This window comes from Marmota monax, unplaced genomic scaffold, assembly GCF_021218885.2.
Source record: "Marmota monax isolate L192 unplaced genomic scaffold, Marmota_monax_Labrador192_F-V1.1 WCK01_AAM20220418_F8-fsc00111, whole genome shotgun sequence".
NCBI lineage: Eukaryota > Metazoa > Chordata > Mammalia > Rodentia > Sciuridae > Marmota > Marmota monax.
The window spans coordinates 2,894,985-2,921,113 of record NW_026695067.1 but is presented as its reverse complement, the minus strand read 5'-3'; the positions used below and the strand labels follow the sequence as shown (position 1 = coordinate 2,921,113).

The window sequence follows — 26,129 nt, the reverse complement described above, 5'->3', positions numbered from 1 at the left end:
CCTCAGCCTCCTGAGCTGCTGGGATTACATGCCTGTAGCACTGCGCCTGGCATGAAATTGTTAATTCTTAAATTATGTCTATATTTAAAAGTTTTTAAATAAAATATATTATTTTAAATTGTGGTTAAATGTCTAAGCTCTCTCCACGGCCCCCATCTCCTATTAGCAGCTATTTTTATCTTTTCTTTCAGCTTAACTATATCATGCCTGCCTGAGAAGCTGTCCTGGGAGTGGGCTCAGGGTCTTTTGAGCAGGAAGTCCTGGGTTTCCAGGTAGGTGGAAAGCAGTTCCTAGAGGTGAGGTGCAGTGAGGCATTTTCTATTGGCTCTTTGTACTGTTTACCACTTGGGGAGAGGTATGGCCACAGGAGGACCAAATCTTATCACCTGATCTAAGAACAGTAGCGATTTTAATAATCTTTTAATGGGTCCTCTAGACTTAATTGTCCCCAACTTTATTCTTTCAAGTCTATTCTTTTGTTGTATGGCTGGAAAGATTTCTCTAAAACTCCTGCTCAAAACCTTTCTGTGCTTCACAATTTTCATAGAGATTTAATTTAAGTTCGAACTTCTTCACATGACCTTTTAAAGGTTCTTTGTGCCTTGTTCTGACCACTGCTTACTTTTTCATTCATATCCGTTTTTTGAACTCTGTTGTTATCCCAGGTACTCTTTCTTACCTCTGCAATTTTGCACACAAATATTAATTAATGTATATTTTTTTGATTCATTCAAATGCATGTCATGTCTTATAAATGTGACTATTATTTAAATGCTTTATTGTTCAGTTGGCTCATCTCCATCTGAATCCATTAAATCAGTTTCCCAGCCTACCTGTCCCCTCAGCTGCATAATAATGCAATATTTGTAACAATTTTTATTTGAAAGTGAATCATCTTGACTTAAGTAGGAAGAACTGATTGACCTAATTGCAGAAGGGTTAGCATTAAAATGAAAAAAAAAAAAAAGAACAATTTAAAGAACTGATCGTTAAGTATGTGAATATGAGAATCATTAATGATAGAAATAATGGATTACTTGATTATGATAAAACATTTAGCAACTCAGTAACTCAGCTATCCTATCATAAAATAATCTGCATACAAACAGAATAAAAATAATTTTTGCTATCTTATTCTAAGCCAACATTAATTGAAATTTTAATTTGGGAACTATGTTAAAAAACTTGTTTTTGGGAACTGAATTTACTTTTACTATGAACATTTTTATGTTAAGCTGATTGATTCTGTTAAATACAGCATGAAAATATATCTTTATATGTGACTGAAAAATTATTATTATTATTATTATATTTATTTTTTAGTTTCGGTGGACACAACATCTTTATTTTATTTTTGTGTGGTGCTCAGGATCGAACCCCAGCGCCCCGCGCATGCCAGGCGAGCGCGCTACCTCTTGAGCCACATCCCCAGCCCGTGACTGAAAAATTATTAACTAAAGAAAGGAATGACTTGCTAAGGCATCCTTTTTAAAATATTAATCAAATTATGAGTAAGAAAGGCTTTCAATCTCTGTCTTAAGAGATACAGTATCGTCATAGGTTTTAGTCATTGTTCTAGTTAGGCTGGCTAGTGTTAGCACCTTAGGTTTTCTTATGAGTCAAATGAAGTATTTTATTGTGAAGATCAATTGGATTTTATATATCAAAGTGCTTTATAGGTATTCTACATGTAGATATTAAGCAAGATTTTAGTCCTTTTTCTGCCAGCTTTTTAACTCTAGGCTGGTGACTTCATTTCCTGAGCTTTTATTTATAGGTAAGTACCATTTACATTGAGTTCAGCTCTTACAAATTATGAACATTATTATTTTTACTTTTTTCTTTCATCTGCTTACCTTCACCATTCCCCTTGTTATTATTATCCATTAATCCTCACCTATTTTATTTCATTTGGTAATTACTATCAATTTTGTAAGGGCCGGTAATATTAGCCTCATTTTACTGATAAGGAAAACTGAGACTAAGGGAGTTGCACAGTTGATTACTGCTAGAGGTAGGATTCCAATTCAGGTTTCTGGTGCCAAGGTTCTTTTTTTGAAAAGCATGTGGCTGAAGTAAAGACATGTACCTCAGTTAAAGAAAACTTTTGTTTTCTGTTGTTTTCCCTTTGCTTTTTGAAATATCTTTGGACTATCTGAAATATGTAGGTCAAGTAAGGATTAAGACAAACACATCCAGAAATATTCATTTTTGTCTAGAGTTCACTTATGAGTGCTATGCTTTACTATTTCCTATTGAAAACTTCAGACACCCCCTTGTCCAGGCATGCCAGCCCTAGATATTGACCTTACTTAGAACACCATTGCTTTTGGTGTGATTGACAGTGCTGATTTAGGCAGGACTCTGATGCTGATCCTTTCTGATTTAAAAACTTCTGTATTGGTGCCATTTTTTAAAACTCATGTTTCTCTTTTTGTCTGTTGAAAGTTTCCTTTTAGACAAGTTTCATTACTTGTTCATTTCCTTTTAATCCCATGAATGATCATTGGTCATAGTTTAATGTTTTTCCCCCCAGTGATGACTTTGAAATGGCTGTGGCACTTTGAGATCTCATTTGTTGCCCTTCTTGAAAACACTGGAGTGCACAAAACTGCAGCTACATTGGCCTTTTCTGTGAATATATCAAGTTCATTGTGGCTATAGGGTCTTCTTTTTTTTTATTGGTTGTTCAAAACATTACAAAGCTCATGACATATCATCTTATAGGGTCTTCTATTACTTGTCCCTTTGTGGGGAATAGTCTCCACCCAGCCTGCTGGTTTGCTAGATTCTTCTTTTTCCTCCTTCTCCCCTTCCTCCTCCTCCTCCTCCTCCTCCTCCTCCTCCTCCTCCTTTTTCTTTTCCTCTTTCTTCATGGTACTGGCAATTGAACCCAGAGGCACTCTACCACTGAACTACCTCCTCATTCCCCTTTTATTTATTTATTTATTTTTTGAGACTGGGTCTTGCTGAGTTGCCAAAGCTGGCTTTGAACTTGTCATCCTCCTGCCTCAGCATCCTGAATCATGCTAGATACTATTTCTCTATAATATTAAAGTCTCAGCATAAATGCCCCCTCTCAAAGAGATTTCTTTGACAATTCATTAGAGATTAGTGATTTCTCAACCCTCTTAATTACATGACTGTTTTGTCTTCTTCTTAGTACATAATCACTAATTGATATTTATTTCTCATTCATCTCCTCCAATGGGGAAAAGTGACAATCTGTCTTGTTTACTGCTGAATCCCCAGAACTTGGAATAGTGTTTGCCATAGTAGGCATTCCATTAAATATTTGTTGAGTAACCTAACAAATGAAAAATTTTTCTATTGGCTACTCATAATTTAAAAAAATTCTTTTGTTTCTATTCCTTATTTCTCTTTCTATTCACCCCCTGCCTTTTTTTGTTGTAAGTTAGGAAGGTATAATTAATGTTTTTGCAACTAACATTTATGTATTTAAAAATTTTTCTTTTTCCTGTCCTGTGCCCTAGTAGGATTCTTTTGGAGGAAGGGGAAAACCTTGTAATCTCAAACTCTTGAGGTATGACTATTTCAGTCTATCTACTGCTTGCCAGGTAGGTGCCAGAGCTGGTACAGTCTAGTCATAGAAGCAATTAACAGGTAGGAAAGCTGGCTCCTAACAGCTGTTGCAGTCCTGTTGAGTTGGCCTCTCCCCCAAGGGACCATCACTATCTATCTAGGAAAATGAAATTGCCTTCTCATAAGCATTTTTCTCTAGAACAAAAACAAATTCTAGGTTTATAAAATGAGTTAAGAGCGTGTCAACAGAATAGAACAGGGTAATGACCTGCTGCTGCAATTTGAATTTGAGTCAAGGCAGCAATGTTTATTTTCAGAAGAGATAACATGGAAATGGTGGCACTTTTAGTTGTATTGAAATGACTTTATTATGCTGGAAGAGTAGATTTAATAACTTAATTATCATTATTGTTGAGGAAAGTGGCAATATAATTTTGACCCTCAGAACTTTGGTTTATGTGATTGTCCTTGAGTCCTTGCTTCTTCAATTCACTTTATGGAATGGGGGAAGCATTTTCGAATAAATGCTACTTGATTTCTTTTCATTCTTCCAGTTGTTAATTCATTCAGTATGGATTCTTTTCAACCATGAGCTTAACCATAGTTATGTGCCATAATCAGCGTATACACAAAGGTTTTTAAAAATGGATTTAAATGAGTTTTATATTAATACTCTGTCAGTTCTGTGTTGTATATTGATATGCCTTAATGATATTGGTCTTTCTTGATCCTTTTTGGAAGTCTTATTTGATGTGATTCCCAGTCTGAGCTAGTTGTGAAATGTGTTTCCTTTGAAAGTTGCCTTCTAATTAGAAACCCCTTCTTTAGAACCCCTGGCCTTTCATGAAACTCAAAGAATTTGTGTCATTAAATTCTGCTTTAAGCATTTTGTTACAAAAATTAAGAAAAGCTCTATGCAAAATGAGGGTATTAACTTTTTGAAGGAATGAGATAGATGTGCCTTAAAAAGCTATCAGGTTGTCTAATGAAGAATAAAAATCACATAATCATCTCAGTTGATTAAAAAAAATTTTTTACAAGATTTAACACCCTTTTATGATAAAAAAGTCAACAAACTAGAAATAGAGGAGAACTACCTTAATATTATAAAGGCCATTTATGAAAAGCCCACAGCTGACCTTATACTCATTGTGAAAAACTGTAACCTTTTCCTCTAACCTCAAGAACAAAGCAAAAATACCCATTCTTGCTACTTCTGTTTAACATAGTATTGGAAGTCCTAGCCAGAGCAATTAGAAAAACAAAGAAAAAAAGTTATCCAAATTAGAAAGGAAAAAGTGAAAGTATCTGTTTTCAGATGAGATGATTTTATATGTAGAAAACTCTAAAGATCACACCAAAAAAATTATTGGAACTAATAAATTCAGCAAAGTTCATGGATACAAAATCAACCCTCAAAAATTTCTATATAATAACAATGATACAGTCCAAAAAAATTAAATAACATAAATAAGTGGAAACACATATTTACGGATTGAAAAACATAACATTGTTAAGATACTACCCAAAGCAATTTATAAATTTCATCCCTTTCAAAATCCCAATGACTTTTTTGTAGAAGCAGAAAGATTTATCCTAAAATCCATATGGAATCTCAAGGGATCCCAAATAGCCAAAAAAATCTTGAAAAAAGATAAAATTGGAAGTCTCACACTTCCTTATTTCAAAACTTGAAAGAATGAAAAAGGTTCGTTGTTGGAGAAAATACCCATTTATTGAGGAACAGCTCTGCATATTTATAGAGCTGGGGGTGATTTGACAGTTATGACAGTTTAATGGTTGAACGGTTCTCAACAGTTGGCATGGGGTGCTTTCTGATTGGTGGGTAAGGATCATGTGAGCCAGCAGGGCTAGTCTGATTGGTGGGTAAGGATCATGTGAGCCAGCAGGGCTAGTCTGATTGGTGGGTAAGGATCATGTGAGCCAGCAGGGCTCACCATTGGATGGCGCTTCTCGGGGGATGGGGAAGTTAGTCTTTGGAGCCAGGGCGACTCTCAATTTATAACAAAGCTATGGTAATCCACGTAGACAAACTTATAGACCAGTGGAATAGAAGAGCCCAGGAATAAGCCTTTTCATGTATAGTCAAATGTTTTTCAAAAAGGGTGGTAAAATCATTCAATGGGAAAAGGACAGTTTATTTTCAACAAATGACTCTGGGAAAACTGGATATCCTTAAGCAAAAAAGTAAAATTGGACCCTTACCTTATACCATATGTAAATATTACTTCAACATGAATTGAAGACCTAAATGTAAAAGGTAAACCATAAAACTCTTAGAAGAAAATATAGGTTAAAAACCAATCTCATGACATAAGGTTTGGCGGTTATTTCTTGGATATGACACCCAAAGCACAGGCAGTAAAAGACAAAATGAATATGTGGGACTTAATCAAAATTAAAAACTTTTGTTAATCAAAGGTCATCATCAATGAAATTAAAAGGCAACTTATAAAATGGGAGAAGATATTTGCAAATTATATATCTGATAAAGAATTGTTATCCAGAATATACAAATGATTAATCTTCCCTTAACATGTTCAGAAGATTTACATTGGCCTATAGTTGGGTATAACACAAAGCCTATTTTATAATAGTGTTGACTATTTCAGACACACAGACGGATCATGGATGTGAAAATACAATGTCTAAAAGATGCTGGCTACACAGTACATTGTAGAGTATTGGTTGTTTACCCTGGTAATCCTATTCTGACTGGGAGCTGTGGTTCACTGTCACTGCTCAGAGTCATCAGAGAGTAGTATCATACTATATATTGATAATCTGTGAAGTTATCAAAATTCTAAATTCAGTTTCTATTGAACATATATCACCTTTTCCCTACCATAAAATTGAAAAATTGTAAGTCAGACCATCATAAGTTGGGGATTGTATTATCTGTATTTTTGCAACTTGCTTATTTTAAAAGTCAGCATTATTATTATTTTTTTTCTTTTTTGGGTACCAGGGATTGAACTCAGGGGCACTCAACCACTGAGCCACATCCCAGCCCTATTTTGTATTTTATTTAGAGACAGAGTCTCACTGAGTTGCCTAGTGCCTCGCTGTTGCTGAGGCTTGCTTTTAACTTTCGATCTTTCTGCCTCAGCCTCCTGAGCTGCTGGGATTACAGGTGTTTGCCAACATACCCAGGTCAGCATTATTTTTGAGATTTAGAGGATTTTTTTATTATAAGAAAAGAATATATATTTTAAAGCTGCCTAATCTTAATTAAGTGTTAATTTTATATTTAGGTTTCTTAATTTAGTATAGATAGAAATTCTATTGTCTTCTGGAATCTACTATGATTTAGTTCTGACCTGATGATTTTATTGTGGGGTGATTTTTTTAGAGGCAGACTAAATTGACTCTGAAGAGTTAGTTTTTGTTTTAGGAATTTCTTTTTGGTAGGAATTTTTTAGATGCACAACAATTGAGATTAGTTTATTTTTTGTAGCGTTTCATACCTACCCTTTTTAAGGATACTCAACAGAAGCTAGAAACACTTAAAGTATGCTACTAGTTGGAGAGCATACCTTTTCAGGTTACAGATTTTTTTTCATTACAGGCATCAGTTTTGAAAGAGCACATTTATAGGTTGAATCAGCTGATCTGCATGATTTGAATGGGGTAAAGCTGTTGTTTCCTCAGTGTGATGAAAGTGACTTAATTTTGCTTGGGATAGAGAAGGTTGAACCTAATTATTTATGCTGATGAATGCATGAAGGTTCATCTGGGAAAAGCAGAAGCTGTCAGATCTTTGCAGAATTTTCTGTGCCCTAAATTAAATCTGTATCATACAGGATTGCAGTCTTTAGAGAGGACTCCTTCATTGTCTTCTGTGTTAATTGTGAATGCTCAGTTGTCCCTGCTGATTTGATTATCATTGCTCAGTTTATATCCTTTGGTGTATAGTTTGAGTCTAGTAGCAAAACAACAACAAAGCAAAACAAACACTCAAAAAACCTTGAATTTCTACTGTTTTAAACATTTGAAAAATAATGACCTCTCCCTTCTCCCAAGATCATTTATTATAGGTTCCAGAAAATTAGGTAATGGTGTTTCCTATCCAGAATATTTTTCATTTAATACCCGGGAAAATTTATTATATTTTAAAGCATCATTGGCAGATTCAGTTGTAATTTAATGAAAATAGACTAATATACCAAGGGAATTGATTTTTAAGTTCTGGCCCTTCCTGCTCAGCTTTGTTGCATGAAATACTAGAGTGGTTTCTTCCCTGTCATGCTCAAGGATGAAATGATGTTCCAGATTTTCTCTCCCTACTCCTCCTAGTGAGACTGTGTTCATAACTGTGCTATAATAAAAGGGGTACTGAGAAATGACATTTTCCCTACTAAGTTTTCTAGAATTCACTTTTTGCATGATGTCATGGTTTTAAGATGTCATTTCTTTCACAATTATCAGTCTATCTATGGTAAAGGTCTTGTGATATGGTATATAAGGCAAGAATATAAATTAAAAATTGAGCTGGTGTAGAACCTTTGTGCAAAACTATATTTAATCTGCATTTTATCTCCTGTTTGGGATTTTATATTCAGGATCTTTATCTACCAGGATGATGTTCTTATATTAATCTCAGGATGATGCTACAGACCTATTAATTTTAAACAAGTCATCACATTCTCACTTGGTCAGGTAGTCACTTTATGATTATGATCTTAATGATTATTCTTCCTTATTTTTAAAATTAATATTCACTGAAGTTTTCCTGAAATAAATGACATATCATTCTTGGCTTCTTTGAAAATAAGCTATGTTATTTTTTTCTTAGCATACCTAGAAGATTCTTTTAAAATGGAGCTCTTATGACTGTATTATCTTACCCAATTTAATTTATTTGGACTTCTTTTGCTCCCTTATCTGCTTCCCAAACTATAATGTAGAATATAATCATGCCTCTTACTCCTGGCAACCTAAGGGCTAGAGTGACCTCTTCACTGGCTATTTTGTTGTCTTTTTCTCTCTTATGTTCCTATCTTCACTTATTGTGTGCCTACAATGAAAGAAGTAATTGGGTGACATCCCTTGTAACCTTTCTAAGAGTCCTTATTTGGGAGGGTGATTATACAAGGCATAATACTTAAATTTCTCTCTTGCCTCCCTGACCAGAAGTATTGGTATTTTGTGAAAAGTGTTCATAATCCAGAGTTTGCTCATAGTACCTCCCGAGAAGAAGCCTGTTCATACAAGTGGTTTAGTCACCAAGTTCCCACTTCACAACATCCTTGCCTCAAACACTCCAGGTTACTGGATCTAAGCTGGCAATCTGTTAAGGTTTTGTTGTCAAAAAGATTCCATCATTAGGGGCTGGGTTTGTGGCTCAGTGGTAGAGTGCTCACTCAGCATGTGTGGGGCACTGGGTTTGATCTTCAGCACCACATAAAAAAACCAAAAAAACAATATAGGGGTATTGTGTCCATCTACAACTAAAAAAAAAATAAAATAAAAGATTCCATCATTAAAGCTGTAAAAGCTGGATGTCAGTAATGAATAGGGAGCAATATGTTAGGATTGTGAATGCGTGGAAAATATGGTTGCAAAACTAAAATCTATGTGTGCAGAAAATTAGAAAACTGCAGAAATATGAACTTAGGAAATCTTTTCCTAATTATAAAGGGAAAAGATGGGGGAAATGAAAGCCATGAGAAAGGAAGACAAAAGGAAGGTAGGTTAGGAGATATGATGTCAAATAGGAATATCAGAAAGAAGTAGAGCATATGCATTGGTCAAAGAAACAACAGAAGAAAACATTGCTGACCCAAAATTAATACAAAGAGAAACATGAAAACATTTCCTACTGGACTTTTCAAAATTGAAGGCATTTTTGCTAGAGACAGTATGAAAAGAAATGAATTGTCAGAGGCATAGACAGAGAGCCAACCCATAAACTCCCCCATGAAAGAGCACATTACCATGGGAAGAGATGTTGAATAAATCGTTATGTATGGTCCACATACCTTTGTATGAGAAACACCTTGTAAGCAGGCACAACAAAGTAGAAAGCTGGCAAGGAGGGAGGATGCCTTCTTGGAAGAAAGGATAGTCAGGATCAGAGAGACTGCATGGTGGGGGACAGCCCTGACAAGAGAGAAGACAGAATTATAATTATTCTCAGTGGTACATTTACTTAAAAATCTTACGGAAATTATCTTGAAACCTGTTTGAACTAATATGAAGTTATGTAGTTGGTTACAATCTAAGAATACTAAAATCAGTACTTTTTCAGTATTCAAGCAATTCATAATTATATACTATAATGGAAAAAAACCTAAGTATTTTGAAAGAAATGAAGTGCAGGAATTAATTTTTTAAAAACTTTTAATTTTGTAGCAGAACATAAAGATACTTGAGTAAAAATCTAAGTATACTAAAATCAGTACTTTTTCAATATTCAAGCAATACATAATTAGATACTATAATGGAAAATAAAACCCTAAGTATTTTGAAAGAAATGAACTGCAGGAATTAATTTTTTAAAAACTTAATTGTGTAGCAGAACATAAAAATACTTGATTAGAAAGATCAAACATGTTTCTGAAAAGGAAGATCCATTATTATACGGATTTTTCCTGACTGTGAATTTAATACAATTTAAGTGAAAATTCTAATTAACTTTTTTTGATTCAGAGGTGTGATGGAATAGGGGAATTTAATAAAATTTGTCTGAAATAGATATAGAATAAGTTTAAAAGAATATCATAGAAAAATTATCAGAGCTGTGCAAGAAAGTCTTTTAGCTAATAGTTCCTGCCTGTAATCCCAGTGTTTTGGAAGGCTGAGGCAGGAAAATTGCAAGTTTGAGGCCATTCTCAGCAACTTAGGGAAATCCTGTCTCAAAATAAAAAATAAAAAGAGGTGGGAAATGTAACTTAGTGGAAGAATGACTCTGAACTTAATTCCCAGTACTATCAGAAAAAAAAAGACATTTAAATATATAGATGTGTATATAAAGATACTTATGATAATTGTATATTTAGTAATATATTTAGAAACACCTAAATATTCAAAGTAGAAAATAGATTGACTGTACTATAGTGTATATCTAAAATAGAATGCTAACAATTAGGAATGCTTTACCAAATAATAGTAAATGTTAAAAGCTGAGATTAAATTTTAAATACACTCTAATCTTAATTACTCAGGTAGTCAATCAGCTATTCACATAGGAATACTTAGCCTCCACATCAGGCATTGTTCTAGGACCTAGAGATAAAGTACTGAGTAGGGAAAAACAAAATAGACCATTTTCTTTCTCTGCAGAACTTACATTCTAGAGTTTATGTTGTCCTTGGTAGAGATAACAATAAGCAAATAGTTTGCCAATTGCTGATAAGTGCTGTGGAGAAAAAGTATAACAGAGCAAGAGTGCTAAAGTGTACCAAGTGAGGGTAGATGGGAAGATTAGTACTTTATAAAAGGTTGATTAGAGAAGTCTCTGAAAAAGGATATTTGATTAGAGACTTAAAAGAAGCTGGGGAGGAAGAAAGCCATGTTGATCTCTGGGGGAAGTGTATTTCTGGTGGAGGGAACTGTGTTCCAGCAGGAGCGTGGATGTCAGCTTAGCTCACACAGATTAAGCAGAGAGTGTGTGTGAGAAATAGGGGAAGCTAAGCAGAAGTTGGGGGCTTAACCTGGAGAGGCTTGCTGGCCATGATAAGCACTTTGGCCTTTACTTTCTGATGAAATGAGAAGCCATTGTAAGATGTTGAGGAAAAGAATGAAATATGACATTTTAAAAGACTGTTTTGGCTCTTTGGGATACAATAGACTGGAGAGGAGCAGGAATGGAAGCAGCATAGAGATAGCAGGCTGTTATAATAACTCTGTCAAGAGATGATAGTAGCTTGGACCAATGAGCAGAAATGGTTTGATTCTGGATTTGCACCTCCTACAACAAATCTTTAGTTGAGGAATAGTTACATTAACTTGTTAGTAGTTATCAACATTTTGGTAATTATCTCTCTTTTGTATGATTGCTGGTGATTTGTCTTTTTTTTTTATACAGGCCAGTATTTTTCAAATGTTCTATAATTATTACTTTAAAACTAAAAAATTAAAAGTAACTTGTACTTTTACTATATTTTCCTTACTTCAAACTATTCGATACACTTAAAAATTTAAGAATTATTTTGTGTGTGTGTGTGTGTGTGTGAGAGAGAGAGAGAGAGAGGGAGAGAGAGAGAGAGAGAAAGAGAGAGGTAACATTTCCACTTCTTGATTCACAGGGTTAATCAACCCAGCCCCAGAACCACAATGTAGTTAACTGACAAGTGAAATTGAGGAAGGAAATTATACTTTTTTTTTTTTTCAAACTAAGGAGGACTGTATTCAGCATTTTCTCTACCATCTTTGTTTAAAGTAAACTGTACAAATCTTTTTTTATATCATTGATATATTTGGTACATTTGACATTGATATATTTGATTCACATCCAGGTCCTTCTTGCTAATGAATAAGAGTTATATTGTTGATTTCCTGAAAATCATTTGTATGTATCATTAGAATGAACTATTGTTTCTGATTTTCTTGGTAATATCAAATATTAAAACACTTGTAAACCAACTTTTACCCTAGCTTAGGTGAGAAGTGCAGTGGTCCAAAATGTGCTAATTGGCAGAGTAGGGGTGGGAGGAAAAGTCAGGCTGGAATTCAGACCTGGCAAAAGACAATCTGGAATTGATTGGTTCCTAAACAACAAAACCCTTCATTATCTGGAAACATAACTTGAATAGTCTTTTAGTCAAGAATAATAACCCTTGCTTTGTTTGGAAGTGTTTATATCTCTATCATTAGCTAGAAAGTGGAGAGTCTGGCTTTTTACTCTGAGGAGAACCTTTCAAGGTGATTTGTGGTGTGCATTGGCCAAGATAAATTTTTATTTTGCTTTTCATTTGGGCTCCAAATCATGCTTTTCATGTAAATTACCAATTTGTAGTGGTACTTCTTCTATAAGCAGCAAAATTACTTCATGGCCTGTCGGATGTATTTTTAGTCCATTATTGAAAAATAAATGTGATTTTTTTTTTCATGAAAATAGAGAAATATCTAATCTTACATTTAGGATTCTAAAGAAATCTAATGCATGAACTGTTTTTGTAGACTCAAAGTTTATACACCTTCTGTATCTTTCTGTATCTTGCCTCATAAGCAACTTGTGTGGTGAATGAATATTTTACTGTTTGATTTTTAAAAAAATCTTTGTTTAATTGGCGTTTAGATATTCAGTTCAGTTTTCCAATCATTGATCCAGAGCTAGTGTTTTTATTGTTGCTCCTTGAACGTTTAAGTGAAAATAAGTCCTTTGTTTCAAAAACAAGCACTTGTCTAATATTTATGCTTTCCAAATTTCCTCATTACTTTTCTATAAATTGTGTGTGATACTGCGGAAAGAAAATCATCTTTGGTACTACACAGGCCAGAGTTGGATCCCAGGACTGCCACTGAATAGCTATCAGAGAGCTTCAGTTTCCTTAGCACTAAGATCACCTACATCATAAATTTCTTTTAATGTGCCTCTAGTATTATGCCTAATGTGTGGTAGACAGCCAGTAAATATTACTTCATCTAGTTTCCCTTATTTTACATTTTAAATTTGTCTCACTCAATAGAACCTTTGGTGATTTTGTTACAGTTTTAAGGTAATTTTTGTAAAGGGAACTTTGATGTCACATTACCAGATTTAGTTTGCATGATGTAAGATCCTCAGTTGAGGTCTTGTTTCTTTCATTCTTTTTAAAGATGTTATTTTACAACTTTATAGTATATTCATAATTTGTAATTGTGCCAGAAATCCTGCAGGATCCCTGTGCATACTTTGTTTTTATTCCTTATAATTATATAAGGTAGATATACTTTTTTTTTCCATTGAAGAGGAAATTGAGCATTGTGTAGGAAAGTGTTTTAAAAATTGGTGTGTATTAATGGGCCAATCAGTGGATTAAAGTCCACATGGTATATTGTAAATTGATTTTTTGCCATGTTACTGGAAAGTAAAGGTTCCATTATAGAGTCATCTCCTTTGGGACTGCAGAGTAGTGGTTGTAAAGAACCTGTGAGGGAATTGTGCTGTTGTTTTTGATGTTGAAGCATCTTTGAAATCAGTGTGAATTATTGCTGTTTTAAGGGCACTGTGACTAAGGTGTGTGTTTCCCTTTCTTATTCCATAATGTGCTTAATTAATTTAATTCTTAAATTGTCAAAGTGTTAGTACTTTACTTAATATTTAATGATTTTATCTTTGGCTTTTGTTAATACTGTGTTTTTTATCTTAAATAGGTTTTTGAGTTCTGATTATATCAAAAGAAAAATCTATCATTTGCATGGATTTTGATTTTTCTTTTGGTATAGTGTTTTAGTCTTTCAGGGTTCACACAAAAGAATTCAAGAACAATCCAAACCTAGGTTTTCTTTTCTGTTAAATAGGAATATTTAGTTTGGGTCTTAGTGTACTTTATTATAAAAATAATTTTATAATTATTTTTATACACTAATGCTTAATACTGGCCAGTGTCACATTCATGTTATAAAAATAAAATGTTTCATAATTATGTGTTCTTTATTTATATAAAATATAGGTAATAAGAAAATATAGACAATGTTTAGAATACATTAGAACCAATTTGGGTTTTTATCTTATTGGCATAAGAATTTACAATGATTCATTGGATTATTTCTTTAACTGACTGTTTTCAGTTTAGATGTGTATACCTTTGCCCCAATGATGATTTACTTCATTTAGAATCAGACTGGTGAGTACAGAGACCAAGTTTACCTAACAACTAAATATTTGATTTCATAATTATTAACATATTACTGTATTATAATACATACTGGTAATAGTTTAAGAATAGTTATTTTTTCATTTCTAAAATCTGCATTGATTTTTTTTTTTTTTTTTGTAGTACAGTTTGTCCAGTGACATTGTTAGTTACATAGAAGAAATGCTTGGATTTTCTTTTTGTATTCCAAGACTCTATATTTAAATAATAGCCAAATTATTTTCTGATAAATATTCTTGGATATAGGTTATTGTTGAATGTTTGCTTGAATGAATAATAGTGATCCCAATTGGGATTAATTTACTTTCTAGACTTAATTTCTAAAGATTTTTGAAATTTAGTATATGAAATAGCTTTTCTTCTGTCTGCCTATAGTATGAACTCATTTGCCATCAGCAATTTTTTTATATATTTCACATGTCATGCTATTTCCTACATATAAAAATATTAAAAATATAGATTCTCATTCTCTGTTGGGTGAAAATGAGAGACTGGCAGTTTCAGAATCATCTTAACATCTTAGGGAGTTGTCTTTTCAACATTGCTGGATCCAGGAGCCAAGAATGATTTTTTTTCCCTCTTAGAGATTACAAAGTAGAAACTTTCTGTGATAAGGAAATATTCCTCTTATTCAGTGAATTCTGTCATGAGATGGAAATGCAATTGAAACAAGGAAAAGGGACCCTGCACTTCATTAATGATAGTAGAAAATGTAGATTTTCATTCTTAGGAAGAAGGTAAAAATTTGTTTTAAAATTATTCGAGCATTTTTGTTTCTATTGGAGATTTTTGTGCTTTTTAAAATTTCTCCTGATTTAATATTTCAATGTTTACTCTTCTGTTTAAAAGATTATCAAGACCCAAAATATTATGGTTTGTCATCATAGGAGAGTAATTTGAAAGTATTGGTTACGGATGTTTTTGAGGGTCTCCTTTATCAAAGATAATAAACCACAAATGTTGGAGTTCATTGTGTCATTCTTTAAAATCCAAAGATGAATCTGTGTGTGTGTGTGTGTGTGTGTGTAAGCAGGAGGCAGATGTTAAGTGTTCAAGGTACATGGCTAACATGGCTTAACAAATGGGATATTGCCTAAGGTCTGTATAGAATATTTTGAAGGCAGATTTCTCTTACAATTTAGAATGTTTAGTAAACAAATTGAAATTATATAGTGTTAGATTTCTAAAGTGCAGAATTTAGTCAGTTGGGTGTAGTGACACATGCTTGTAATCCCAGCAGCTCAGGAGCCCCAGGCATAAGGATTACAAATTGAAAGCCAGCCTCAACAATTTAAGAGTCCCTAAGCAACTTAGTGAGACCCTATCTCAAAATGAAACATAAAAAGGGTTGGAGATGTGGCTCAATGATTAAGTGCCATTACTGGATTCAATCCCTGGTAAACAAAACAAAACAAAATTAGATTAGCCTATGGTTATAGTTTATTTTTAAATTACAAATTGTATCAGTTCTCTCATTACATTCACACTGTTACCTTATATTTGTGGCTGTTCTTTTTTTTTTTTTTCTTAGTTCATTCTTCCAAGCTAATCTAAATGTCATATAACTTAACTAAAATTTATGTTGATTATATTTCAGGATAAATTAAGTTCATGTCCCAAGAATCTTAGTCACTGTGTGGGAGAGGCATTAAAAAACAGTGGGTAGGACACAGCTGGATTTTCAGATTCTAGTAAGATAAATCATCATTCAATTTATAAGCTGAGAAAATTTGATTTACATATATTATTGAGGGAAAATAAATCCAAAGACTTCACAAACACCTTTTTAAAATCAGTTTCAAAATAGAAATGTAGTAGTTCCTCTTTGGAACATTAATTTGCCAAGACAATGTGGGCTTTACAAGGAAGTTAACTACTTCTGACTTTTTAGTACCCCTATCACTGTTCATTTACCCTCCCTAATTAAAAGTGCTTGGCAGCTCAAGTCCACCATTTGCCATGGTCACCCTAAGGGAAGGGTTTTCAGAGAATATATACTAGCTAGTTTTTTTATTCTTTTTTTTTTTTCAAATATTATTGTCAAATTTTGCTCTATGTGGGACTCAGGAACTGAATTCAATTTGATACCTTATGGCTCCATATCAAATTATCATACAAACACTAGTGGGACAAATATTTCAGAATTTTTTTTACATGGATTATGGATACAATACTGAAAATTATTTTTTGGCCACTAGGAAAAATAGTATGAAAATACACTGTGTATCAATTCAATAACGCATTTATTCAGCAAAAATTTATTGAGTTCATATATTATAACCAGGCATTCGAAGTGCAGAGATAAATAAGGCATAATACCTATCCTTGAGGATCTCTTTGTTTGCCTCTAAAGTCCTAAACTTCATTGTAAAAAATAAGAGCTTCAACTACCTGGACTAGTAAGGTGGTATGAAACTCTGAGGTATGGAAACCAATGAACTGTGGAGGCAAAGCATAAATTGTTGGTATCGATATTCTATTTTATATTTTCTAGAAAAAATTCTAATAAAAAAATTCTGTTCCTCTGTAGAAAGTTTTGCAGGGATTATTAAATGTTTTTGTAATATTTCCCTAGTGCTTACTATGTGCAAGCCTCATGATCAACCTTAGTGATATAAAATGATTGAGATAGAGTGCTTTATTCCTGAAGAGGTCAGTGGGTAAAATGGCTGTATATATAAACAATTATACTGTAGTGGGGGTAGACATTTTATTATTGAATTCTGTACCAATTGATTTCTCTTGGTAGCATGAGGGAATAAGGACAGACTAACATCAGGATTTCTCTTGTTGGCAGTGACACTAGGGAAACAAAAAAAGAAACTAGGATCATGAGGTGAAATTCATAAATGACTAAGGGTGGCCGCCAGTCCCACTTAGGAGAATATTTCACAAGCTCTTTTTTTAAAATTTTACATCATATATTAATAATTTCAGTGATGATTTACCAAGAGAAAAATCAAATGTAAAGACATTTTTGTATTTATAATAAAAATGCATGTTGGCCCTGCTTTGTATTTGACCCTTTAACAATATTTTCTCCTGGGAACAGCTTCCCTTTTGCTAATGAAGACAGTGAATAAAGAAAGAGTAAAGGATTGTCCATAGTAATACTGCCAGACATGGCAACCAGTTTGCTCTGATGGAGTGCATCTGTAAATTTGGAATAGGAAGGCTATAATAGACAGACAGCCTTCTGGGTTAGAAATAACTATTTGAGAGGAATTGATGATGCATAGCATTACAAACAAAGGTCCAAGTCCAGTATTTTTATATGTTGGGAAATTGCCGTGGATGATAATATATTTTCTTATTCACTAAAACATCTTAAAAAGTGAAGTACTGCAAGGTATCTTCCATTTCTATGCTCTAGGTCTGTCTATTAGCTAAAGTGCACTTTCCCATTAGTATCATGAGCTGCTCCTTGAGTCCTCTGTATATCCAACAAAAGTTTCCTGTGTGGCGATTACAACCAGTTTTCTTTTCCTTTACTTTTTTTTATTTAGAAAACTTCAAAATCAGTGATTAACTCTTTGGTTACCTCAGAAACAATGATCCTAATTAGTTAATATACACATATTTTTCCTTATATAAATATTTTCTTCAACAGTTTTGTTCTTTTTGAAACTCAAGGTGCTTGTAAATCACTCAAAAGATTCAAAGCCTTGAGTTTTATGAGGGTTGCTGGGGTATGTAAATTATTCGTTACCTTCCATTTGTCAGAAATTTACCTGTCCACTTTTTCTGTAAGAATTGTAGAGGGGTTAGGGGTGCAGCTTATGGTTAAGCAGTTGCCTGGTATGTGTGAGGCCTGGGTTTGGGTCCCCAGCATGGTCCTCTCCCACTCAATGAACAAGTTTAGAAGGTAAATCTGCCTTTATTAGGAGTGATGAAGTACGAGTAGTTCCTTAGAGTAGCTATTAGATTTCATGGTCTTATACCATATTATGATTGCTGTTATGATTATGATTGCTGTTGCAGCTGGAGGCAGTCTTCTCTAGAACCTATTAGGTCATTAATCTTCTTTGTTCTAGATCAAAGCTTGGCAAAGCTTTTCTTTTGAATTTGGGTTGTTTATGCCATGTATTTGCTAAATTCATAAAGGGCTGTAAAACAAGTATTTAGTCCATTTTGTAAACTCATGAGTTTGATATCCTTTTTAAGAAAATCATCTTTTCCGTACAGAGATCTCTATTGGGGGGTTCAATGCCTCTCTGAGACTCCACTCTGTGGTTGGACAGCTCCTCTAGGAATTCTCTCCTTTACTGTATGTTCTTTCCTATACTATATACTAACCCTAACCCTCCACATCCAGTAATTAGTCTGATTGAAACCCCAATATAAGGGGGTTTTGGTAAGGGCAAATTATGAGATTTTAATGTTTTTTTAATCCTGTCTTTCTTGCTCATTTTAAAAATAATTTTTCACAGGAATGCCAAAATTCTAGTTTCCATCAGTACTACCATCATTTTCTATCAGTGGTAACATTGTACAACACTATTTTGTATTAATAATAACAAGATCGTGAAATTGACATTGATATATAATCCACAAAGCTTATTCAGATTTCACTATTTTTATACCTGCAATCCCTACTACCCCATGTGTGTAGTTCTACATCTGTAGTTTTTCTAATTCCAGCATGGAACTATCATAGATACAGAACTATTCCATACCCACAAAGATCTCTGTCATGGTACTCTTTTATAGTAATCCTTAATTTTCTTCCCCATCACTATCCCTGGCAGCTACTAATCTGATCTGCATTTCTGAAATATTTGTCATTTTGAGAATGCACTATGAATGGAACCATATATTACCTTTGAACTTTTTTCACCCACTGTAGTTCCCTTGAGCTCCCTCAGAATTCCTCACCTTATCAATAGATATGCTTTTTAAAAAAATCATTACTGATATATTTCTTTCTTAAGGCCACTATGAATATTTGTTTAACTCTATGAAAAATTTAAATATTCTAAAGTGATTAAAGTTGTAGAACTATTTAACTTGAATTCACTTGTTACATGGTACATATGACACCTTAGCTTTGATAACTTGTTGCTGAACTGTTAGGGCTAATGAGAAGTGAGTGTAGAAGTCGGGAAATGCCATTTTTCTGCCTGCCTCTGACCAATTCTGTGACCATGCACTCATTATTCAGTTTCTTTGTACCACTTCTTCTGTGGCCAAGGGTTGTGTGTCTGAGGGTAATTGTACGATTGAAATGAGATGTAAAAGTCAAAATGTAAATTTCTATGCCATGTTGAAAATAAATATGTAAGTTACAAATTAAAAGGAAAACATGCTGAATTGTTAATTGTGGTTGTATGTGGTGTAATGAAGTTGACAATAAGAGATTTTTAAAAAAGAAATTGTTTTTATTTTTCAATTTTTCTTTAATAAATACATATTTTATCCTTGTTTTTATTTGTAAAAATAATGCATACTTATTAAAAATTGAAACATGGCAAATACATTTACTAGAAAAAGAAAGCCTATGAACCCCTTCACCCAGAATTAATTACTATGAACTGGTGTTTTGTATGTTTTATTTGTTTTTGTATGTACAATTATTGCTTCTAATTATTGAAACAAAAATTATGAATCTGCTATATACATTGTTTTGCATTTGCTTCTTCACTGAGATATCATAAACATTTCCTATAGCTATGCATATTGTTTTAGTAGCAATATATTTACCTTACTGCATATGTGTTCATTTGCCATTCATTGAAACCTGCTGTGTTTAAGGCACCATGTGAGGAACCTTCAATGAATAGTACATGATGCTTATGTTTTAGTGGACAGACATTCATAATGATTAATTTTTGAATTGATTACAAATGTGATCAACACTAGGAAAGAGTGCTGTGGGGAGCTATGTAAGTGGCTTGTCAGAAGGACTTAACCTGGACTGGGAAGCAGGAAAGATTTCCCAGAAAAAGTTACCTTTGAGGTCAGATCTAAGCTTGTCTATGTGAATGACGAAACGGATGATTAAGGAGTTGTATACAGATGAATAGATAATGTACATACATGGCTGGAAGGCTGCAGATCAAAATGATAATCATTATTTGTGGCTGGTAGTATTATACAAATTTTTGTATTTTTCTAGTCTATCTACAGTGAAAATTTGTATTTTCTAGTCTATCTAGAATGAGCAAGTACTTATCCTTTAACTAAAATAAATAGGAAAAAAAAATAAAACAACCTGTTGGATGTTTGACTGCACATGCTCATGGTGGGAAACAAAATAGATCAACAAATATACCTTACATTGCTAATACTGTGATAGTGTTACAAGTAGCTCTTGAATTTTTTCAAAACAGATTTTTTTAAAAGCAGTTTTAAATTTACAAAAAACTAAGGTGGTATGGAGACTTATCGCCCCCTCGGCCCAACACACACACCAGTTTCCCCTGTTAGTAACATCTGACAAAGTATGGTACATTTATTGCAATTAATTAAACCAATATTGATACATTATTATTAGGTCAGGTCCATAGTAGATTCAGATTGCCTTAGTTTTTACCTGTATCCTTTTCTATTTCAGTCTCACATCCTGGATGCCTCATTAGATTTAGTTTTCAGGTTTCCTTATGTTCCTCTTGGACAATTTCTAGATTTTTTTTTTATGTCCTTGGTAATTTTAAGGAGTGCTAGTAAAATATGTTTGTAGGATATCTCTTTTGGAATTTTGTGCTGGGGATTAAACCCAGGGTCTTGTGCATGCCAAGCACACACTCTACCACTGAACTACACTCAGCCCCTTCCTTGAGAAAGTAAATTGGTATGAGGAATTCTGCAGAGGATATTTATATGTTCTTCTCCATTTATTTACTTAATGAATCACTTATACGTGATGTCACATTTGGTATGAATTCATGGAGATTTATTTTATACTTTGAGTTTTAATCCAATATTACTTCATTTTATTGTTCAAATTGTTCTAGTTTTGGCTATCGAGTGGTCTTTTATTTGCTTCCTGTACCCCTTTGACATACCCCATCAACAAGGTTTTCTGATTGTGTGTATGTGTGTGTGTGTGTGTACACGTACTTGCTTTTAAGCATTTCCTTATTTTCTGTCACTGCAAGATCCTCTAGGCATATTTATTTCCCACCATAACCCAATAATGAGCCATTTTACCAAGGAGTCCTGCTTCCTTTTATTCTAAAATGATGTTAGAAATCAAGATCTGGTGTTATTTTTTTTCTTCCAATTCTGGCATTGCTTCTTCATCATCATCATCTTTTAAAAGACTTCTGTTAAACCAAATATAAATTCTGCCACGTCAGATGTATGCTGAGTAATTTAATATCCATTTTTAACTACCTAGTTCCTGCTCATCTTTCTCCTTTAGACATCTTTCAGCCAGGGTTGTCCTTGTGATGCATGCTAGCCAGGAAAATCTAAGTACAAGTCTACTGAAGAGCTTTCTTTTCATAATCAAAAGTTGAGGAGGAGCTGGGCTCAGTGGTGCATGCCTGTAATTCTAGCGGCTTGGGAGGCTGAGGCAGAAGGATCAAAAGTTCAAAGCCAGCCTCAACAACTTATCGAGGCCCTAAGGAACTCAGTGAGACCTTGTCTCTAAATAAAATACTAGAAGGGCTGAGGATATAGCTCAGTGATTGAGTGCCCCTAGGTTCAATCCCTGGTTACCCCCACAAAAAGGCTGGGGTGTAGCTGAGTGGTAAAGTCCCATCTCCTCCCCCTCCCCCATTTCAAACTCTAGTACTGAAAAGGAGGAAAAAAAAAAAAAAAGCCAAGGAGGATATCTTTGGGCCCTACAGGCTTTTTCCTGCCAGGATGATGCCTGGAGGTTTAGCTTGAGTTTTTCAGTGATGTCATTTCTGACCTGACTTGAACCATCCCTGGTCTGCCCAACTCCAGACTTCTTGTTGCCTGGATTAAAGTAAACTGTGTTTAAACTATTGTTACCAGACTTTTCTGTAATTGTAGCCCAAGTACTCTGCCTTAGCTAATTAAGATACCAACTTGGTTGGCAGAATTATTGTTCATTTATTTACAAAATATTTGTTGAGAACCTGCTGTAAGGTTCTATAAAATGCAGCATGAAAAAATAAACCCTACTGATATAATTCTTGTTCCCTCTGAACCCAGGTTTAATTGTGATGTATGGAACCAAATAATTATGTAACTATAATCTAAAATATAATGTAAAAATTGTCATTTATTTGGTCATAGTTATCTGATATGTCACTTCATTTCTCTTGTATCCTGTATCAACAAAAGATTTCACAGTATGATTAGTTCCAGACAGATACTTGAAAATAGACCTAAATTTTTCCTTTTCTCTGACTTCTTCACATCCACTTGGTTTTCACGCCATTTTCCAGCCTTATAAATACTTTTTGCCCTATTTTCGTTCTTTCCATTGCTCCTCCACTCAATTTATGAGTTTTGACCCACCCTCATAAATTTCTCTCATATAGATTCTACACCCTTTCACACCTTGTCTCCTGACCCCCAATATTCAACCCTCTTCACACTACTGGCTGAAGATTCTTTCTAGAAGTCAGATTTAAAGTCCTATTTCTTTCCTGTAAATTTATGTATTAACTCTGTAGTGTAAATTCAATTTCTCTCTCTGTCTCTCTTGAAAGCCCTTCAGGATCTGACCCTGCCTTTTCACCCAGCTCCTTCTCATGGTAATGTTCTTACACAAAAGCCACTCCCACCACACACACCCTGACTTCATTCCAAACATTTAACAATTCTGTCTTTGGTTTTCTTGGTCCTCATTTATCTCAGAACATTCCTTTAAGCCTGAAATTCTTACTATTTTCAATACCCTTTAGTTCTTTAAGAGTCAGAGTTGGTCTTCAGAAGACTTTCCTGAATTCTCAGCCTCTCTCTCTGAATAGCCCTGTATTCATCCTCTTATCACATAGCTCTGGCAGTTATCCTACTGGGAATATCTCTTGAATTCTTGTACTTTTTAATCTCTGCTATCCCCACTTGGTGTTTTAGGTTACCATCATAACAACCTATTTCAATCTCTGCCCCTACTTTGATAACTTACAAAATATTTTAATATTTTAAATTTTAATTGACACATAATTAATTGTACATATTTGTGGGATACAGTGTGATAACTATACATGTATACAGTGTGCATTGAGCAAATCAGTAATTATCATTTCCCAGTTCTTCAATATTTGTAATTTCTTAGCATGTGCCTGTCTTCTTAGGTACTTGGGAGTTTGAGCAGTCGGATCTCAAATTTGAGGCCAGCCTGGGCAGTTCAGCAAAACCCTGCCTCAGAATAAAAGTTGGGGATATAGTTCAATGGTCAAGCACTTACATAGCATGGGGGAGGTCCTGGGTTTGATTTCCTAGTTCCACCCTTACTCCAAATCATTTATTTGTGTTGGGACACTTCAAACTTTTCTAGTTCTTTATAAAATATATAAGTTGTAGTGAACTGTAATCACCCTGCTGTGCTGGAGAACATTAGAGCTTATTTCTCCTGTTTGTTTATTGGTACTCACTACTAGACAGCCCTCAATCCTTCCTTTCCACTACTTTTTCTAAGTTCTAGAGACTGTTATTCTACTCTCTGTTTCTATGAAATCAACTTTTTTAGGATCCATATATGAATGAGATCACATGGTATTTTTCTATGTGTGGGTTATTTCACTTAACATAATGTCCTCTGATTCCATCCATGTTGCTGAAAATGATAGGATTTAATTCTTTTTATGACTAAATAATATTCCATTGTGTACATGTGTCACATGAAATTTATTCTTTATATAGTATCAAGCGGTTTTTTTAAACACTGGATCTGATCATTATAGCCTTATGTTTAAAAAATGGTCCTCTGGTTTCTTAAGGATATTGGGCTATAAACTGAAACCTAACATGGCCTATAATGTCCTGCATTAGGTCTGCTCTTGCTTACCTACTTCTTGAGCTTCATTTGCTTTCTTTTAGTTCTTCAAATATATCACACTTCATCTCATCCCAGGGCCTTTTCACATGTTATTCCTGTCTGAAACATTCATCATTTAGATTTCATCCTTCAGCTTCCAACATTTCCTCAGGATATCCCCAACCCAGGTCTAGGTCAGATTCCTTTTTTATATTAAGTTTTCCTCACCTGTTTTGTTCTGATTTTGTGGGGGGGCGGGGTACCAGGGATTGAACTCAGGGGCACTCAACCACTGAGCCACACCCCCAGTCCTGTTTTGTATTTTTATTTAGAAACAGGGTCTAACTGAGTTGCTTAGCCTCTTGCTGTTGCTTAGGCTGGCTTTAACTCGTAGTCCTTCTGCCTCAGCCTCTGGAGCTGCTAGGATTACTGGCATGAGCCATCGTGCATGGCCCCTGATTTATTTTTTGGTTTTTTTTTGGTCATTGTTGTTGAACTGTATACATGGTAATTTGTATACATAGTAATTTGGTTTGTCCTGACAGAACTCATAGATGCATAGAAATTGATTTCAGCTCATGACCCCCTCTTTCTATTTCCCTTTTCTCTCCTGTGGTCCCTCTCCCATTCTCCTTCTTTTACTCTACAAGACTTCCTTTCACTTATCTATTAATTTATATTTGATCCTCACTCTGTTTTTTGCATAAACTTGTGAGCTTGAGCAGATTGAAGAGCATATAGTTGCATCTACCTTTCTTTATTCGTATACAGCTGCTCGTTTCACTCATCCTATTGGATCACTGTCTCTTTGGGACTTCATGGTCAGCTCCTTAAATATGCTCTTATCAGTGTTCTAGATTCCTTGGCTTAAAATCTCTTTACAGTCCAATCCATTTCTCTCTCATCCTTGTAGTTCTTGTTTCTTCATTCTGTTTTTAATGTTTTGGTAAAAACCCCCAAGGGAAAGCAGTTATTGCTTTGTTCAGAAAAGTTCTGAATAATGTAAGCTCTGCTTAAATGTGTGCTATGACCAAACAAGGAACATAAGGAATTTGTAAAAGGAGTAACTCAGGGACCCTTAGACCCAAATCTTCCCTTTAGTGTTTTATGTAATTTCATGAACTTTTGAAAAACACCAAATTTTGTTACAAGTTGAAACATGTATTACAAAATCATAGACTCAGTGGTTTTAAAGAGACTTTAGATTCATTTAGTTTTAGTCCAGTTATATCTATTCAGTGTCACTTGATTTCTGAGTGTTCTCTACTGCCCATATATATGAGACGGTTTTCTATACAGTGAACTGAAACCTACAGTTTTCACGCACTGGCTGCTGTTCTCAGCACTGTTTGTGGAATGATAGCTGACATGTGTGAAGACAGCCACCCTAAGCCCTCCTAAGTAGTTTTTCTCCAGGAAGAATAGACCTTGTTCCTCTGTATCCTGGCCTGAAGTTCTTTTGTCATCCTATATGAATATATAAAATGTTGAGTTTTTTGGAATGTTTTGGATTATTTACCACTATGTCCCCTTCTCTATTAGTATAAGTAATAACAATGAGGTTATATAAAGCAAGTTAATAGGTTTTTATGGCAAATGAAAAATATATAAGATAAATTAGTTGAAGGAACCTATGAGATGCTATTTGGGATTTACCTCATAGATCAGAAAAAGCTATTTATCCTTTTGTGTGTGTGTGTGTGTGTGTGTGTGTGTGTATCAAATAGGGAGCAGGGAAAGAGGACAGTGGGATGATAGAAACTAATATGGGTGATGATTTATTTGCTCTATGGCACTTCCTTCACTTTATTACACCATTTGTATGTTACTGTCTTTCAGTTACCATTACTATCATTGATTAGCTG

At 34.2% G+C, this 26,129-nt stretch overlaps 1 protein-coding gene across 12 annotated transcripts in view; it reads left to right on the top strand.

Moving 5' to 3' along the window:
* Positions 1–26,129, top strand: part of Peak1 (pseudopodium enriched atypical kinase 1) — a 273,181-nt gene that overhangs the window by 50,474 nt on the left and 196,578 nt on the right. For 6 of the 12 annotated variants that reach the window (XM_046427917.2, XM_046427915.2, XM_058573793.1 and 3 more), the window contains one exon: positions 192–272. The exons of the other annotated variants lie outside the window; for them this stretch is intronic. The gene's annotated coding sequence lies outside the window, so the exon portion shown is untranslated. The remainder of the gene's footprint in view (positions 1–191; positions 273–26,129) is intronic. 12 annotated transcript variants of the gene reach the window in all.